The 16,999-nt window shown below is 46.6% G+C and overlaps 9 non-coding genes and 1 pseudogene across 9 annotated transcripts; all 10 read left to right on the top strand.

Moving 5' to 3' along the window:
• Nucleotides 1-3,144: 3,144 nt before the first annotated feature.
• Nucleotides 3,145-3,358, top strand: LOC119262143. Its single transcript, XR_005129455.1, has one exon. It is a non-coding gene; the product is annotated as a small nucleolar RNA U3 (small nucleolar RNA).
• Nucleotides 3,359-4,673: 1,315 nt separating this feature from the next.
• LOC119262142 lies at nt 4,674-4,887 on the top strand. Its single transcript, XR_005129454.1, has one exon. It is a non-coding gene; the product is annotated as a small nucleolar RNA U3 (small nucleolar RNA).
• A 1,315-nt stretch (nt 4,888-6,202) lies between these two features.
• LOC119262141 lies at nt 6,203-6,416 on the top strand. Its single transcript, XR_005129453.1, has one exon. It is a non-coding gene; the product is annotated as a small nucleolar RNA U3 (small nucleolar RNA).
• Nucleotides 6,417-7,731: 1,315 nt separating this feature from the next.
• On the top strand, nt 7,732-7,945 carry LOC119262129. Its single transcript, XR_005129442.1, has one exon. It is a non-coding gene; the product is annotated as a small nucleolar RNA U3 (small nucleolar RNA).
• A 1,315-nt stretch (nt 7,946-9,260) lies between these two features.
• Nucleotides 9,261-9,474, top strand: LOC119262140. The gene has a single exon (XR_005129452.1). It is a non-coding gene; the product is annotated as a small nucleolar RNA U3 (small nucleolar RNA).
• A 1,813-nt stretch (nt 9,475-11,287) lies between these two features.
• Nucleotides 11,288-11,501, top strand: LOC119262155. The gene has a single exon (XR_005129465.1). It is a non-coding gene; the product is annotated as a small nucleolar RNA U3 (small nucleolar RNA).
• Nucleotides 11,502-13,315: 1,814 nt separating this feature from the next.
• On the top strand, nt 13,316-13,529 carry LOC119262128. The gene has a single exon (XR_005129441.1). It is a non-coding gene; the product is annotated as a small nucleolar RNA U3 (small nucleolar RNA).
• A 1,314-nt stretch (nt 13,530-14,843) lies between these two features.
• Nucleotides 14,844-15,045, top strand: LOC119262109 (annotated as a pseudogene).
• A 32-nt stretch (nt 15,046-15,077) lies between these two features.
• LOC119262145 lies at nt 15,078-15,292 on the top strand. Its single transcript, XR_005129457.1, has one exon. It is a non-coding gene; the product is annotated as a small nucleolar RNA U3 (small nucleolar RNA).
• A 1,315-nt stretch (nt 15,293-16,607) lies between these two features.
• LOC119262149 lies at nt 16,608-16,821 on the top strand. The gene has a single exon (XR_005129460.1). It is a non-coding gene; the product is annotated as a small nucleolar RNA U3 (small nucleolar RNA).
• Nucleotides 16,822-16,999: the final 178 nt, after the last annotated feature.

The raw sequence follows: 16,999 nt of genomic DNA, 5'->3' as shown, positions 1-16,999 counted from the left end.
TCCAACCCCAGTAGTAACCCCTCGAGCATCTGAGTTAGGGGAACTGAAGGAACTTCTGAAGCGGCAGCAAGGTCAGCTTGATCAGCTGACTCAAGCCCTTACTTCCTTGCAGCAATCGTCCAGATTTAATCGACCCCCTTCTGGTCGTGTTGTATGTCATAGGTGCCAACAGCCTGGCCATTTGGCGAGGGAGTGTGAGGGGTAGCGTGTTAGCTCCCGTAGTAGTATTCCGTCTGGCGCTCATTTTAATAGGGCTAGACTTCCTTCTGCTGCACAGCAGGAAAACTAAAGCCCACTGAGTTGCGGAGCCAAAGCTCAGAGGGGGCATTTTCGGGCTCAAAGGCGGACAATGTGCGCCGGTTGATGTCATTCTGTCCTAATATTACAGTTTTTATTGGGGGGATAGCTGTGACTTGCTTGGTGGATACTGGGTCCATGGTGTCCACCATAACAGAGAGTTTATTTTTAGAGCAGTTTCAGTCTTGGGGTCCTGATCGTCTTCAGTCTTGCCACTGGCTGCGTCTTCGAGCTGCCAATGGGCTTGATATCCCCTATATTGGCTATCTTGAGCTTGATGTAGTTTTGTGTGGTAAAGTTGTCCCTCAGTGTGGTATTTTAGTGGTTAAGGATCCACCTGGGGCATCTTCGTTAGCTCCTGGTATTTTGGGCATGAATGTTATCCGTCGCTGCTACCAGGAGTTGTTTGGGGTGCATGGTTCTTCTTTGTTCAGTTTGCCTTCAGTGTCTCAGGCCCCAGGTCCAGTCTTGGATGCACTGCAACAATGTCATTCCTCTGTTTTTCAGAATTCCAGGAATCCTTCTGGCCAAGCCAGGGTCCGAGCAGTAGCCCATATGCATCTCCCATTGTTCTGGTAAAGAAGAAGGATGGGAGTATGCGTATGTGCGTGGACTATCGCCAGCTGAATAGTAAAACTAGGAAGGATGCTTTCCCCCTGCCTCGTATTGAGGAGAGTCTGGATGCCTTGTCCGGATCTCGGTGGTTTTCTACTCTGGATTTGGCCAGTGGCTATAACCAGGTCCCGGTGACTGAGAGGGATAAACCCAAAACAGCTTTCTGCACTCCCTTTGGTCTGTTTGAGTGGAATCGTATGCCCTTTGGTCTCTGTAATGCCCCAAGCACGTTCCAACGGCTCATGCAGAGGATGTTTGGCGACCAACAGTGTCAGTCATTGCTTTTGTACCTCGATGATATTGTTGTATTTTCCTCATCCGTCTCTCAACATATTCAGCGTTTGGAGGTTGTTCTCGACCGACTCCAGAGGGAAGGATTAAAAGCTAAATTAGAGAAGTGTGCCTTCTTTCAGCAGGAGGTTAGTTATTTGGGGCATGTTATTTCTGCCAAAGGGGTTTCCACTGACCCTGCTAAGGTTGAGGCCGTGGCTCAGTGGCGGCGGCCTCAAACCGTGTCAGAGTTACGCTCTTTCCTGGGATTCGCCAGCTATTATCGGCGTTTTGTGGAGGGTTTTGCCCAGTTGGCTGGCCCTCTCCATAGATTGGTGGCAAAACTGGCTGGCACCAAGTCCAAGAAGGGGTCTGGTCAAACTGTGGGTGAGGCTTGGACGCCTGAGTGTGAGCAAAGCTTTGAGGCCTTGAGGGCAAAATTGGTTTCTGCCCCCGTGTTGGCTTATGCCGACTTTTCACGTCCCTTTATTTTGGAGGTGGATGCTAGTTACAGCGGTTTAGGGGCAGTCCTTTACCAGGAACAGGATGGTCGCCTTAGGCCGGTGGCCTATGCCAGCCGTGGCCTTCGTCCTACAGAGCGCAACATGACTAATTATAGCTCCATGAAATTAGAATTTCTGGCTCTGAAGTGGGCCATGACCGAAAAATTTCGGGAGTATTTGTTGGGTCATCGCTGTGTTGTGTTTACGGATAACAACCCCTTGAGTTATCTTCAAACCGCAAAATTGGGGGCTATGGAGCACCGTTGGGCGGCTCAGCTCGCTGCTTTTAACTTTGAAATTAAGTATCGGTCAGGTCGGAGTAACCGGAATGCTGATGCTCTTTCGCGGCAGTATGCTCCGGGGTCTAATTGGACGGAGCAGATCTTGCCAGGCACTGTCATCCCGGCCTCTTTGCAGCAGGTATCGGGTTTGGATAGAGTGCCTGTCATCCAGTCCTTAGTTTCAGTGTTCCCTGGCTCCTCTCCATCAGACCTTTGCCAACTTCAAGGGGCAGATCCTGTATTGAGGGACCTCTGGCACTTCTGGAAGGAACAAAGGCAACCCACTCCAGAAGAGAGACGACAGCTTTCTCGGCCAGTGTTGGCCCTTTTGCGTCAGTGGGATCGTCTGGTCGAACAAGATGGGGTATTGTTCCGCCGGGTGTTCCGTCCTGAGGGAGGTGAGGAGAATTTGCAGCTTCTCCTGCCTGCAGCCCTCAAGGGGGATATTTTGACCTCCTTACACCAGGAGCATGGCCACCAGGGTGTAGAGCGGACCTCGGAATTGGTTAGGGAGCGCTGTTACTGGCCTGGAATGGCTTCAGATGTGAAGCAGTGGTGTCAAGAATGTGAGCGCTGCCAAGTGGCTAAGGATTCTGGGTCAGGACCACATAGTTTTATGGGGCATTTGTTGGCTTCTAAACCCAATGAAATTGTGGCCATAGATTTTACCATCTTAGAGCCGGCAGCAAATGGTCTGGAGAATGTGTTGGTACAGGGTTGCAGGGCCGTACCGCGCTAGTCCGGACTCGTGAGACCGGTTGCGTTTTCTTTTTCCGTCTGTTGTGCTGCTACGTGAGAACCAGGTAATACTGGAGAAAAGTACACAAACGAGTGTCTAACAGCTAAGAGGCTATTAGCTACATACACACCACCCACCACAAAAGGTTGGATTTGGTCCGTCACTCCAGCTCCAGTCTCTTGGCACGCTCTCAGATTCTTTATCCTCTAAACGGGTGTTATTTGAGCATCTGTTAATGAAGCAGCCTGTCCCAGGGAGGGGTTCACCTGTAGCAGGCTAATTGCACTAGCATTAGCCAGGAGCCTCCAGCTCCACACACCAGAGAATTTCAGGTTTCCTGTCCCTCTCACATCAGTCACGCCACTTGGCTTCCTTGCTCACCATCGGGGTGAATCCCTGTGTGTGGATGGAAGATTCCTGACTTTAGAGCTTGGAGGTTAAGACTATGCTTTCAGGGATCATTTCTATAGTTTCTGATTTGGAAGTTTGATTTGAAAGTGTAACGTCTCTCTAACCACGATGACGAGTTAAGATGCTTTCTTCTGAGCGTGAATCGGGTGGTGAGCGACGAGCGAGATTGTCTGCTCTCTGTCGTTGATGAACGTTCCTGCTGTGCTTTGCAGTCTGGAAGAAGAAAGCATGTTCAGAGTGGTTTGTTCCTGAGAGGTAACAAAGATCAACTAAAGCAGCTGAAGCAATTTTTTTGTTACTGGTTTTGTGAACTTGCTTAGTGTTTCAAGAATTGTTTTAAAAGCCTGCAAATTTAAGCACCGTTCATAGCAAGTGTTGCAAGAAAGCTCCAGCGACCTGTGGCATCCTGCAGAGTTTTGTGATTAGGCTGCTCTTCTTTGGTTGATACTAGTTTCCTTTTGAATTAAAACCGTGAGACTACAAGATGTCTTACCACATCGAAACCAACGATGCTCAGCTCTGCTTGATCCTCTCTCCAAAGAACTGTGGTCTCCTTGACTGACTTTGTAATTGCCTTGAGTACATCACACTAACCAGATGGGACTAAATATTCTGCAGTTGGGTAAAGATAAATCAGAGATTATTTTATTTGGGAATAGCAATTTAGGCACAGACTAGCTGCCTGTCTGGATTGGCAAGCCCTAATATCAAAAGAACTGGTACGTAACTTTGGTGTACTACCGGACTCTGAACCTAGGTTTAGAAGGCATGTCAAAGCAGTTACTACATCAGCTGGTTATGGCCTTAAGAACATCAAGATCAGAGGTTTTCTGGTTATATCATCTCACGCCTTTATTTCCAGCAGGACGGATTACTGTAACGGTCTCCTGACTTGACCAAAACAGACAATCCTAGAGCTTCAGATGACTGAAAATGCAGCTTGCAGAGTTCTCACTAGGAGTGAAAGAATGCAACCCCCATCCTTAAGTCCTTACACTGGCTGCCAATTTGTTACAGCATAGAGTTTAATGTGGTATTAGTGGTCTACAGGGTCTCTTTTCCACCGTCCAAATGTTTTTCCACTGAGCCGAACGGTTCTCAGGGCCGTACCGCGCTAGTCCGGACTCGTGAGACCGTTTGCGTTTTCTTTTTCCGTCTGTTGTGCTGCTACGTGAGAACCAGGTAATACTGGAGAAAAGTACACAAACGAGTGTCTAACAGCTAAGAGGCTATTAGCTACATACACACCACCCACCACAAAAGGTTGGATTTGGTCCGTCACTCCAGCTCCAGTCTCTTGGCACGCTCTCAGATTCTTTATCCTCTAAACGTGTGTTATTTGAGCATCTGTTAATGAAGCAGCCTGTCCCAGGGTGGGGTTCACCTGTAGCAGGCTAATTGCACTAGCATTAGCCAGGAGCCTCCAGCTCCACACACCAGAGAATTTCAGGTTTCCTGTCCCTCTCACATCAGTCACGCCACTTGGCTTCCTTGCTCACCATCGGGGTGAATCCCTGTGTGTGGATGGAAGATTCCTGACTTTAGAGCTTGGAGGTTAAGACTATGCTTTCAGGGATCATTTCTATAGTTTCTGATTTGGAAGTTTGATTTGAAAGTGTAACGTCTCTCTAACCACGATGACGAGTTAAGATGCTTTCTTCTGAGCGTGAATCGGGTGGTGAGCGACGAGCGAGATTGTCTGCTCTCTGTCGTTGATGAACGTTCCTGCTGTGCTTTGCAGTCTGGAAGAAGAAAGCATGTTCAGAGTGGTTTGTTCCTGAGAGGTAACAAAGATCAACTAAAGCAGCTGAAGCAATTTTTTTGTTACTGGTTTTGTGAACTTGCTTAGTGTTTCAAGAATTGTTTTAAAAGCCTGCAAATTTAAGCACCGTTCATAGCAAGTGTTGCAAGAAAGCTCCAGCGACCTGTGGCATCCTGCAGAGTTTTGTGATTAGGCTGCTCTTGTTTGGTTGATACTAGTTTCCTTTTGAATTAAAACCGTGAGACTACAAGATGTCTTACCACATCGAAACAAACGATGCTCAGCTCTGCTTGATCCTCTCTCCAAAGAACTGTGGTCTCCTTGACTGACTTTGTAATTGCCTTGAGTACATCACACTAACCAGATGGGACTAAATATTCTGCAGTTGGGTAAAGATAAATCAGAGATTATTTTATTTGGGAATAGCAATTTAGGCACAGACTAGCTGCCTGTCTGGATTGGCAAGCCCTAATATCAAAAGAACTGGTACGTAACTTTGGTGTACTACCGGACTCTGAACCTAGGTTTAGAAGGCATGTCAAAGCAGTTACTACATCAGCTGGTTATGGCCTTAAGAACATCAAGATCAGAGGTTTTCTGGTTATATCATCTCACGCCTTTATTTCCAGCAGGACGGATTACTGTAACGGTCTCCTGACTTGACCAAAACAGACAATCCTAGAGCTTCAGATGACTGAAAATGCAGCTTGCAGAGTTCTCACTAGGAGTGAAAGAATGCAAGCCCCATCCTTAAGTCCTTACACTGGCTGCCAATTTGTTACAGCATAGAGTTTAATGTGGTATTAGTGGTCTACAGGGTCTCTTTTCCACCGTCCAAATGTTTTTCCACTGAGCCGAACGGTTCTCAGGGCCGTACCGCGCTAGTCCGGACTCGTGAGACCGGTTGCGTTTTCTTTTTCCGTCTGTTGTGCTGCTACGTGAGAACCAGGTAATACTGGAGAAAAGTACACAAACGAGTGTCTAACAGCTAAGAGGCTATTAGCTACATACACACCACCCACCACAAAAGGTTGGATTTGGTCCGTCACTCCAGCTCCAGTCTCTTGGCACGCTCTCAGATTCTTTATCCTCTAAACGGGTGTTATTTGAGCATCTGTTACTGAAGCAGCCTGTCCCAGGGTGGGGTTCACCTGTAGCAGGCTAATTGCACTAGCATTAGCCAGGAGCCTCCAGCTCCACACACCAGAGAATTTCAGGTTTCCTGTCCCTCTCACATCAGTCACGCCACTTGGCTTCCTTGCTCACCATCGGGGTGAATCCCTGTGTGTGGATGGAAGATTCCTGACTTTAGAGCTTGGAGGTTAAGACTATGCTTTCAGGGATCATTTCTATAGTTTCTGATTTGGAAGTTTGATTTGAAAGTGTAACGTCTCTCTAACCACGATGACGAGTTAAGATGCTTTCTTCTGAGCGTGAATCGGGTGGTGAGCGACGAGCGAGATTGTCTGCTCTCTGTCGTTGATGAACGTTCCTGCTGTGCTTTGCAGTCTGGAAGAAGAAAGCATGTTCAGAGTGGTTTGTTCCTGAGAGGTAACAAAGATCAACTAAAGCAGCTGAAGCAATTTTTTTGTTACTGGTTTTGTGAACTTGCTTAGTGTTTCAAGAATTGTTTTAAAAGCCTGCAAATTTAAGCACCGTTCATAGCAAGTGTTGCAAGAAAGCTCCAGCGACCTGTGGCATCCTGCAGAGTTTTGTGATTAGGCTGCTCTTCTTTGGTTGATACTAGTTTCCTTTTGAATTAAAACCGTGAGACTACGAGATGTCTTACCACATCGAAACCAACGATGCTCAGCTCTGCTTGATCCTCTCTCCAAAGAACTGTGGTCTCCTTGACTGACTTTGTAATTGCCTTGAGTACATCACACTAACCAGATGGGACTAAATATTCTGCAGTTGGGTAAAGATAAATCAGAGATTATTTTATTTGGGAATAGCAATTTAGGCACAGACTAGCTGCCTGTCTGGATTGGCAAGCCCTAATATCAAAAGAACTGGTACGTAACTTTGGTGTACTACCGGACTCTGAACCTAGGTTTAGAAGGCATGTCAAAGCAGTTACTACATCAGCTGGTTATGGCCTTAAGAACATCAAGATCAGAGGTTTTCTGGTTATATCATCTCACGCCTTTATTTCCAGCAGGACGGATTACTGTAACGGTCTCCTGACTTGACCAAAACAGACAATCCTAGAGCTTCAGATGACTGAAAATGCAGCTTGCAGAGTTCTCACTAGGAGTGAAAGAATGCAAGCCCCATCCTTAAGTCCTTACACTGGCTGCCAATTTGTTACAGCATAGAGTTTAATGTGGTATTAGTGGTCTACAGGGTCTCTTTTCCACCGTCCAAATGTTTTTCCACTGAGCCGAACGGTTCTCAGGGCCGTACCGCGCTAGTCCGGACTCGTGAGACCGGTTGCGTTTTCTTTTTCCGTCTGTTGTGCTGCTACGTGAGAACCAGGTAATACTGGAGAAAAGTACACAAACGAGTGTCTAACAGCTAAGAGGCTATTAGCTACATACACACCACCCACCACAAAAGGTTGGATTTGGTCCGTCACTCCAGCTCCAGTCTCTTGGCACGCTCTCAGATTCTTTATCCTCTAAACGGGTGTTATTTGAGCATCTGTTACTGAAGCAGCCTGTCCCAGGGTGGGGTTCACCTGTAGCAGGCTAATTGCACTAGCATTAGCCAGGAGCCTCCAGCTCCACACACCAGAGAATTTCAGGTTTCCTGTCCCTCTCACATCAGTCACGCCACTTGGCTTCCTTGCTCACCATCGGGGTGAATCCCTGTGTGTGGATGGAAGATTCCTGACTTTAGAGCTTGGAGGTTAAGACTATGCTTTCAGGGATCATTTCTATAGTTTCTGACTTGGAAGTTTGATTTGAAAGTGTAACGTCTCTCTAACCACGATGACGAGTTAAGATGCTTTCTTCTGAGCGTGAATCGGGTGGTGAGCGACGAGCGAGATTGTCTGCTCTCTGTCGTTGATGAACGTTCCTGCTGTGCTTTGCAGTCTGGAAGAAGAAAGCATGTTCAGAGTGGTTTGTTCCTGAGAGGTAACAAAGATCAACGAAAGCAGCTGAAGCAATATTTTTGTTACTGGTTTTGTGAACTTGCTTAGTGTTTCAAGAATTGTTTTAAAAGCCTGCAAATTTAAGCACCGTTCATAGCAAGTGTTGCAAGAAAGCTCCAGCGACCTGTGGCATCCTGCAGAGTTTTGTGATTAGGCTGCTCTTCTTTGGTTGATACTAGTTTCCTTTTGAATTAAAACCGTGAGACTACGAGATGTCTTACCACATCGAAACCAACGATGCTCAGCTCTGCTTGATCCTCTCTCCAAAGAACTGTGGTCTCCTTGACTGACTTTGTAATTGCCTTGAGTACATCACACTAACCAGATGGGACTAAATATTCTGCAGTTGGGTAAAGATAAATCAGAGATTATTTTATTTGGGAATAGCAATTTAGGCACAGACTAGCTGCCTGTCTGGATTGGCAAGCCCTAATATCAAAAGAACTGGTACGTAACTTTGGTGTACTACCGGACTCTGAACCTAGGTTTAGAAGGCATGTCAAAGCAGTTACTACATCAGCTGGTTATGGCCTTAAGAACATCAAGATCAGAGGTTTTCTGGTTATATCATCTCACGCCTTTATTTCCAGCAGGACGGATTACTGTAACGGTCTCCTGACTTGACCAAAACAGACAATCCTAGAGCTTCAGATGACTGAAAATGCAGCTTGCAGAGTTCTCACTAGGAGTGAAAGAATGCAAGCCCCATCCTTAAGTCCTTACACTGGCTGCCAATTTGTTACAGCATAGAGTTTAAGGTGGTATTAGTGGTCTACAGGGTCTCTTTTCCACCGTCCAAATGTTTTTCCACTGAGCCGAACGGTTCTCAGGGCCGTACCGCGCTAGTCCGGACTCGTGAGACCGGTTGCGTTTTCTTTTTCCGTCTGTTGTGCTGCTACGTGAGAACCAGGTAATACTGGAGAAAAGTACACAAACGAGTGTCTAACAGCTAAGAGGCTATTAGCTACATACACACCACCCACCACAAAAGGTTGGATTTGGTCCGTCACTCCAGCTCCAGTCTCTTGGCACGCTCTCAGATTCTTTATCCTCTAAACGGGTGTTATTTGAGCATCTGTTACTGAAGCAGCCTGTCCCAGGGTGGGGTTCACCTGTAGCAGGCTAATTGCACTAGCATTAGCCAGGAGCCTCCAGCTCCACACACCAGAGAATTTCAGGTTTCCTGTCCCTCTCACATCAGTCACGCCACTTGGCTTCCTTGCTCACCATCGGGGTGAATCCCTGTGTGTGGATGGAAGATTCCTGACTTTAGAGCTTGGAGGTTAAGACTATGCTTTCAGGGATCATTTCTATAGTTTCTGATTTGGAAGTTTGATTTGAAAGTGTAACGTCTCTCTAACCACGATGACGAGTTAAGATGCTTTCTTCTGAGCGTGAATCGGGTGGTGAGCGACGAGCGAGATTGTCTGCTCTCTGTCGTTGATGAACGTTCCTGCTGTGCTTTGCAGTCTGGAAGAAGAAAGCATGTTCAGAGTGGTTTGTTCCTGAGAGGTAACAAAGATCAACTAAAGCAGCTGAAGCAATTTTTTTGTTACTGGTTTTGTGAACTTGCTTAGTGTTTCAAGAATTGTTTTAAAAGCCTGCAAATTTAAGCACCGTTCATAGCAAGTGTTGCAAGAAAGCTCCAGCGACCTGTGGCATCCTGCAGAGTTTTGTGATTAGGCTGCTCTTCTTTGGTTGATACTAGTTTCCTTTTGAATTAAAACCGTGAGACTACGAGATGTCTTACCACATCGAAACCAACGATGCTCAGCTCTGCTTGATCCTCTCTCCAAAGAACTGTGGTCTCCTTGACTGACTTTGTAATTGCCTTGAGTACATCACACTAACCAGATGGGACTAAATATTCTGCAGTTGGGTAAAGATAAATCAGAGATTATTTTATTTGGGAATAGCAATTTAGGCACAGACTAGCTGCCTGTCTGGATTGGCAAGCCCTAATATCAAAAGAACTGGTACGTAATTGTGGAGGAGTTCAAGTATCTCGGGGTCTTGTTCACGAGTGATGGTACAAGGGAGCGGGAGATTGACAGGCGGATTGGTGCTGGGTCAGCAGTGATGCGGGCTCTTTACCGGTCTGTTGTGGTAAAGAAAGAGCTGAGCCATAAGGCAAGGCTCTCGATTTACCGGTCGATCTACGTTCCCACCCTCACCTATGGTCATGAGCTTTGGGTAATGACCGAAAGAATAAGATTGCGAATACAAGCGGCCGAAATGAGTTTCCTCCGCAGGGTGTCTGGACTCTCCCTTAGAGATAGGGTGAGAAGTTCAGTCATCCGGGAGGGACTCGGAGTAGAGCCGCTGCTTCTTCACGTCGAGAGGAGCCAGCTGAGGTGGTTCGGGCATCTGGTTAGGATGCCTCCTGGACGCCTCCCTCGGGAGGTGTCACAGGCGAGTCCACCTGGGAGGAGACCCCGAGGAAGACCCAGGACACGCTGGCGCGACAATATCACCCAGCTGGCCTTGGTGTACTACCGGACTCTGAACCTAGGTTTAGAAGGCATGTCAAAGCAGTTACTACATCAGCTGGTTATGGCCTTAAGAACATCAAGATCAGAGGTTTTCTGGTTATATCATCTCACGCCTTTATTTCCAGCAGGACGGATTACTGTAACGGTCTCCTGACTTGACCAAAACAGACAATCCTAGAGCTTCAGATGACTGAAAATGCAGCTTGCAGAGTTCTCACTAGGAGTGAAAGAATGCAACCCCCATCCTTAAGTCCTTACACTGGCTGCCAATTTGTTACAGCATAGAGTTTAAGGTGGTATTAGTGGTCTACAGGGTCTCTTTTCCACCGTCCACATGTTTTTCCACTGAGCCGAACGGTTCTCAGGGCCGTACCGCGCTAGTCCGGACTCGTGAGGCCGTTTGCATTTTCTTTTTCCGTCTGTTGTGCTGCTACGTGAGAACCAGGTAATACTGGAGAAAAGTACACAAACGAGTGTCTAACAGCTAAGAGGCTATTAGCTACATACACACCACCCACCACAAAAGGTTGGATTTGGTCCGGCACACCAGCTCCAGTCTCTTGGCACGCTCTCAGATTCTTTATCCTCTAAACGGGTGTTATTTGAGCGTCTGCTACTGAAGCAGCCTGTCCGAGGGTGAGGTTCACCTGTAGCGGGCTAATTGCACTAGCATTAGCCAGGAGCCTCCAGCTCCACACACCAGAGAATTTCAGGTTTCCTGTCCCTCTCACATCAGTCACGCCACTTGGCTTCCTTGCTCACCATCGGGGTGAATCCCTGTGTGTGGATGGAAGATTCCTGACTTTAGAGCTTGGAGGTTAAGACTATGCTTTCAGGGATCATTTCTATAGTTTCTGACTTGGAAGTTTGATTTGAAAGTGTGACGTCTCTCTGACCACGATGACGAGTTAAGATGCTTTCTTCTGAGCGTGAATCGGGTGGTGAGCGACGAGCGAGATTGTCTGTTCTCTGTCGTTGATGAACGTTCCTGCTGTGCTTTGCAGTCTGGAAGAAGAAAGCATGTTCAGAGTGGTTTGTTCCTGAGAGGTAACAAAGATCAACTAAAGCAGCTGAAGCAATTTTTTTGTTACTGGTTTTGTGAACTTGCTTAGTGTTTCAAGAATTGTTTTAAAAGCCTGCAAATTTAAGCACCGTTCATAGCAAGTGTTGCAAGAAAGCTCCAGCGACCTGTGGCATCCTGCAGAGTTTTGTGATTAGGCTGCTCTTCTTTGGTTGATACTAGTTTCCTTTTGAATTAAAACCGTGAGACTACGAGATGTCTTACCACATCGAAACCAACGATGCTCAGCTCTGCTTGATCCTCTCTCCAAAGAACTGTGGTCTCCTTGACTGACTTTGTAATTGCCTTGAGTACATCACACTAACCAGATGGGACTAAATATTCTGCAGTTGGGTAAAGATAAATCAGAGATTATTTTATTTGGGAATAGCAATTTAGGCACAGACTAGCTGCCTGTCTGGATTGGCAAGCCCTAATATCAAAAGAACTGGTACGTAACTTGAGAATCAGTACCTCTAAATCCGAGACCATGGTTCTCAGGCGGAAAAGGGTGGAGAGCCCTCTCTGGGTCGGGGATAGGCTCTTGCCTCAAGTGGAGGAGTTCAAGTATCTCGGGGTCTTGTTCACGAGTGATGGTACAAGGGAGCGGGAGATTGACAGGCGGATTGGTGCTGGGTCAGCAGTGATGCGGGCTCTTTACCGGTCTGTTGTGGTAAAGAAAGAGCTGAGCCATAAGGCAAGGCTCTCGATTTACCGGTCGATCTACGTTCCCACCCTCACCTATGGTCATGAGCTTTGGGTAATGACCGAAAGAATAAGATTGCGAATACAAGCGGCCGAAATGAGTTTCCTCCGCAGGGTGTCTGGACTGTCCCTTAGAGATAGGGTGAGAAGTTCAGTCATCCGGGAGGGACTCGGAGTAGAGCCGCTGCTTCTTCACGTCGAGAGGAGCCAGCTGAGGTGGTTCGGGCATCTGGTTAGGATGCCTCCTGGACGCCTCTGGTGTACTACCGGACTCTGAACCTAGGTTTAGAAGGCATGTCAAAGCAGTTACTACATCAGCTGGTTATGGCCTTAAGAACATCAAGATCAGAGGTTTTCTGGTTATATCATCTCACGCCTTTATTTCCAGCAGGACGGATTACTGTAACGGTCTCCTGACTTGACCAAAACAGACAATCCTAGAGCTTCAGATGACTGAAAATGCAGCTTGCAGAGTTCTCACTAGGAGTGAAAGAATGCAACCCCCATCCTTAAGTCCTTACACTGGCTGCCAATTTGTTACAGCATAGAGTTTAATGTGGTATTAGTGGTCTACAGGGTCTCTTTTCCACCGTCCAAATGTTTTTCCACTGAGCCGAACGGTTCTCAGGGCCGTACCGCGCTAGTCCGGACTCGTGAGACCGGTTGCGTTTTCTTTTTCCGTCTGTTGTGCTGCTACGTGAGAACCAGGTAATACTGGAGAAAAGTACACAAACGAGTGTCTAACAGCTAAGAGGCTATTAGCTACATACACACCACCCACCACAAAAGGTTGGATTTGGTCCGTCACTCCAGCTCCAGTCTCTTGGCACGCTCTCAGATTCTTTATCCTCTAAACGGGTGTTATTTGAGCATCTGTTACTGAAGCAGCCTGTCCCAGGGTGGGGTTCACCTGTAGCAGGCTAATTGCACTAGCATTAGCCAGGAGCCTCCAGCTCCACACACCAGAGAATTTCAGGTTTCCTGTCCCTCTCACATCAGTCACGCCACTTGGCTTCCTTGCTCACCATCGGGGTGAATCCCTGTGTGTGGATGGAAGATTCCTGACTTTAGAGCTTGGAGGTTAAGACTATGCTTTCAGGGATCATTTCTATAGTTTCTGACTTGGAAGTTTGATTTGAAAGTGTAACGTCTCTCTAACCACGATGACGAGTTAAGATGCTTTCTTCTGAGCGTGAATCGGGTGGTGAGCGACGAGCGAGATTGTCTGCTCTCTGTCGTTGATGAACGTTCCTGCTGTGCTTTGCAGTCTGGAAGAAGAAAGCATGTTCAGAGTGGTTTGTTCCTGAGAGGTAACAAAGATCAACTAAAGCAGCTGAAGCAATTTTTTTGTTACTGGTTTTGTGAACTTGCTTAGTGTTTCAAGAATTGTTTTAAAAGCCTGCAAATTTAAGCACCGTTCATAGCAAGTGTTGCAAGAAAGCTCCAGCGACCTGTGGCATCCTGCAGAGTTTTGTGATTAGGCTGCTCTTCTTTGGTTGATACTAGTTTCCTTTTGAATTAAAACCGTGAGACTACGAGATGTCTTACCACATCGAAACAAACGATGCTCAGCTCTGCTTGATCCTCTCTCCAAAGAACTGTGGTCTCCTTGACTGACTTTGTAATTGCCTTGAGTACATCACACTAACCAGATGGGACTAAATATTCTGCAGTTGGGTAAAGATAAATCAGAGATTATTTTATTTGGGAATAGCAATTTAGGCACAGACTAGCTGCCTGTCTGGATTGGCAAGCCCTAATATCAAAAGAACTGGTACGTAACTTTGGTGTACTACCGGACTCTGAACCTAGGTTTAGAAGGCATGTCAAAGCAGTTACTACATCAGCTGGTTATGGCCTTAAGAACATCAAGATCAGAGGTTTTCTGGTTATATCATCTCACGCCTTTATTTCCAGCAGGACGGATTACTGTAACGGTCTCCTGACTTGACCAAAACAGACAATCCTAGAGCTTCAGATGACTGAAAATTCAGCTTGCAGAGTTCTCACTAGGAGTGAAAGAATGTACCCACATCCTTACGTCCTTACACTGGCTGCCAATTTGTTACAGCATAGAGTTTAAGGTAGTATTAGTGGTCTACAGGGTCTCTTTTCCACCGTCCACATGTTTTTCCACTGAGCCGAACGGTTCTCAGGGCCGTACCGCGCTAGTCCGGACTCGTGAGACCGTTTGCATTTTCTTTTTCCGTCTGTTGTGCTGCTACGTGAGAACCAGGTAATACTGGAGAAAAGTACACAAACGAGTGTCTAACAGCTAAGAGGCTATTAGCTACATACACACCACCCACCACAAAAGGTTGGATTTGGTCCGTCACTCCAGCTCCAGTCTCTTGGCACGCTCTCAGATTCTTTATCCTCTAAACGGGTGTTATTTGAGCATCTGTTACTGAAGCAGCCTGTCCCAGGGTGGGGTTCACCTGTAGCAGGCTAATTGCACTAGCATTAGCCAGGAGCCTCCAGCTCCACACACCAGAGAATTTCAGGTTTCCTGTCCCTCTCACATCAGTCACGCCACTTGGCTTCCTTGCTCACCATCGGGGTGAATCCCTGTGTGTGGATGGAAGATTCCTGACTTTAGAGCTTGGAGGTTAAGACTATGCTTTCAGGGATCATTTCTATAGTTTCTGACTTGGAAGTTTGATTTGAAAGTGTAACGTCTCTCTAACCACGATGACGAGTTAAGATAGCCTCCAGCTCCACACACCAGAGAATTTCAGGTTTCCTGTCCCTCTCACATCAGTCACGCCACTTGGCTTCCTTGCTCACCATCGGGGTGAATCCCTGTGTGTGGATGGAAGATTCCTGACTTTAGAGCTTGGAGGTTAAGACTATGCTTTCAGGGATCATTTCTATAGTTTCTGACTTGGAAGTTTGATTTGAAAGTGTAACGTCTCTCTAACCACGATGACGAGTTAAGATGCTTTCTTCTGAGCGTGAATCGGGTGGTGAGCGACGAGCGAGATTGTCTGCTCTCTGTCAGTTGATGAACGTTCCTGCTGTGCTTTGCAGTCTGGAAGAAGAAAGCATGTTCAGAGTGGTTTGTTCCTGAGAGGTAACAAAGATCAACTAAAGCAGCTGAAGCAATTTTTTTGTTACTGGTTTTGTGAACTTGCTTAGTGTTTCAAGAATTGTTTTAAAAGCCTGCAAATTTAAGCACCGTTCATAGCAAGTGTTGCAAGAAAGCTCCAGCGACCTGTGGCATCCTGCAGAGTTTTGTGATTAGGCTGCTCTTCTTTGGTTGATACTAGTTTCCTTTTGAATTAAAACCGTGAGACTACGAGATGTCTTACCACATCGAAACCAACGATGCTCAGCTCTGCTTGATCCTCTCTCCAAAGAACTGTGGTCTCCTTGACTGACTTTGTAATTGCCTTGAGTACATCACACTAACCAGATGGGACTAAATATTCTGCAGTTGGGTAAAGATAAATCAGAGATTATTTTATTTGGGAATAGCAATTTAGGCACAGACTAGCTGCCTGTCTGGATTGGCAAGCCCTAATATCAAAAGAACTGGTACGTAACTTTGGTGTACTACCGGACTCTGAACCTAGGTTTAGAAGGCATGTCAAAGCAGTTACTACATCAGCTGGTTATGGCCTTAAGAACATCAAGATCAGAGGTTTTCTGGTTATATCATCTCACGCCTTTATTTCCAGCAGGACGGATTACTGTAACGGTCTCCTGACTTGACCAAAACAGACAATCCTAGAGCTTCAGATGACTGAAAATGCAGCTTGCAGAGTTCTCACTAGGAGTGAAAGAATGCAAGCCCCATCCTTAAGTCCTTACACTGGCTGCCAATTTGTTACAGCATAGAGTTTAAGGTGGTATTAGTGGTCTACAGGGTCTCTTTTCCACCGTCCAAATGTTTTTCCACTGAGCCGAACGGTTCTCAGGGCCGTACCGCGCTAGTCCGGACTCGTGAGACCGGTTGCGTTTTCTTTTTCCGTCTGTTGTGCTGCTACGTGAGAACCAGGTAATACTGGAGAAAAGTACACAAACGAGTGTCTAACAGCTAAGAGGCTATTAGCTACATACACACCACCCACCACAAAAGGTTGGATTTGGTCCGTCACTCCAGCTCCAGTCTCTTGGCACGCTCTCAGATTCTTTATCCTCTAAATGGGTGTTATTTGAGCATCTGTTACTGAAGCAGCCTGTCCGAGGGTGAGGTTCACCTGTAGCAGGCTAATTGCACTAGCATTAGCCAGGAGCCTCCAGCTCCACACACCAGAGAATTTCAGGTTTCCTGTCCCTCTCACATCAGTCACGCCACTTGGCTTCCTTGCTCACCATCGGGGTGAATCCCTGTGTGTGGATGGAAGATTCCTGACTTTAGAGCTTGGAGGTTAAGACTATGCTTTCAGGGATCATTTCTATAGTTTCTGACTTGGAAGTTTGATTTGAAAGTGTAACGTCTCTCTAACCACGATGACGAGTTAAGATGCTTTCTTCTGAGCGTGAATCGGGTGGTGAGCGACGAGCGAGATTGTCTGCTCTCTGTCATTGATGAACATTCCTGCTGTGCTTTGCAGTCTGGAAGAAGAAAGCATGTTCAGAGTGGTTTGTTCCTGAGAGGTAACAAAGATCAACTAAAGCAGCTGAAGCAATTTTTTTGTTACTGGTTTTGTGAACTTGCTTAGTGTTTCAAGAATTGTTTTAAAAGCCTGCAAATTTAAGCACCGTTCATAGCAAGTGTTGCAAGAAAGCTCCAGCGACCTGTGGCATCCTGCAGAGTTTTGT

Source organism: Pygocentrus nattereri, chromosome 22 (genome assembly GCF_015220715.1).
Source record: "Pygocentrus nattereri isolate fPygNat1 chromosome 22, fPygNat1.pri, whole genome shotgun sequence".
NCBI lineage: Eukaryota > Metazoa > Chordata > Actinopteri > Characiformes > Serrasalmidae > Pygocentrus > Pygocentrus nattereri.
The sequence above is the reverse complement of the archived record's forward strand: the minus strand, read 5'-3'. Positions and strand labels throughout refer to the sequence as shown.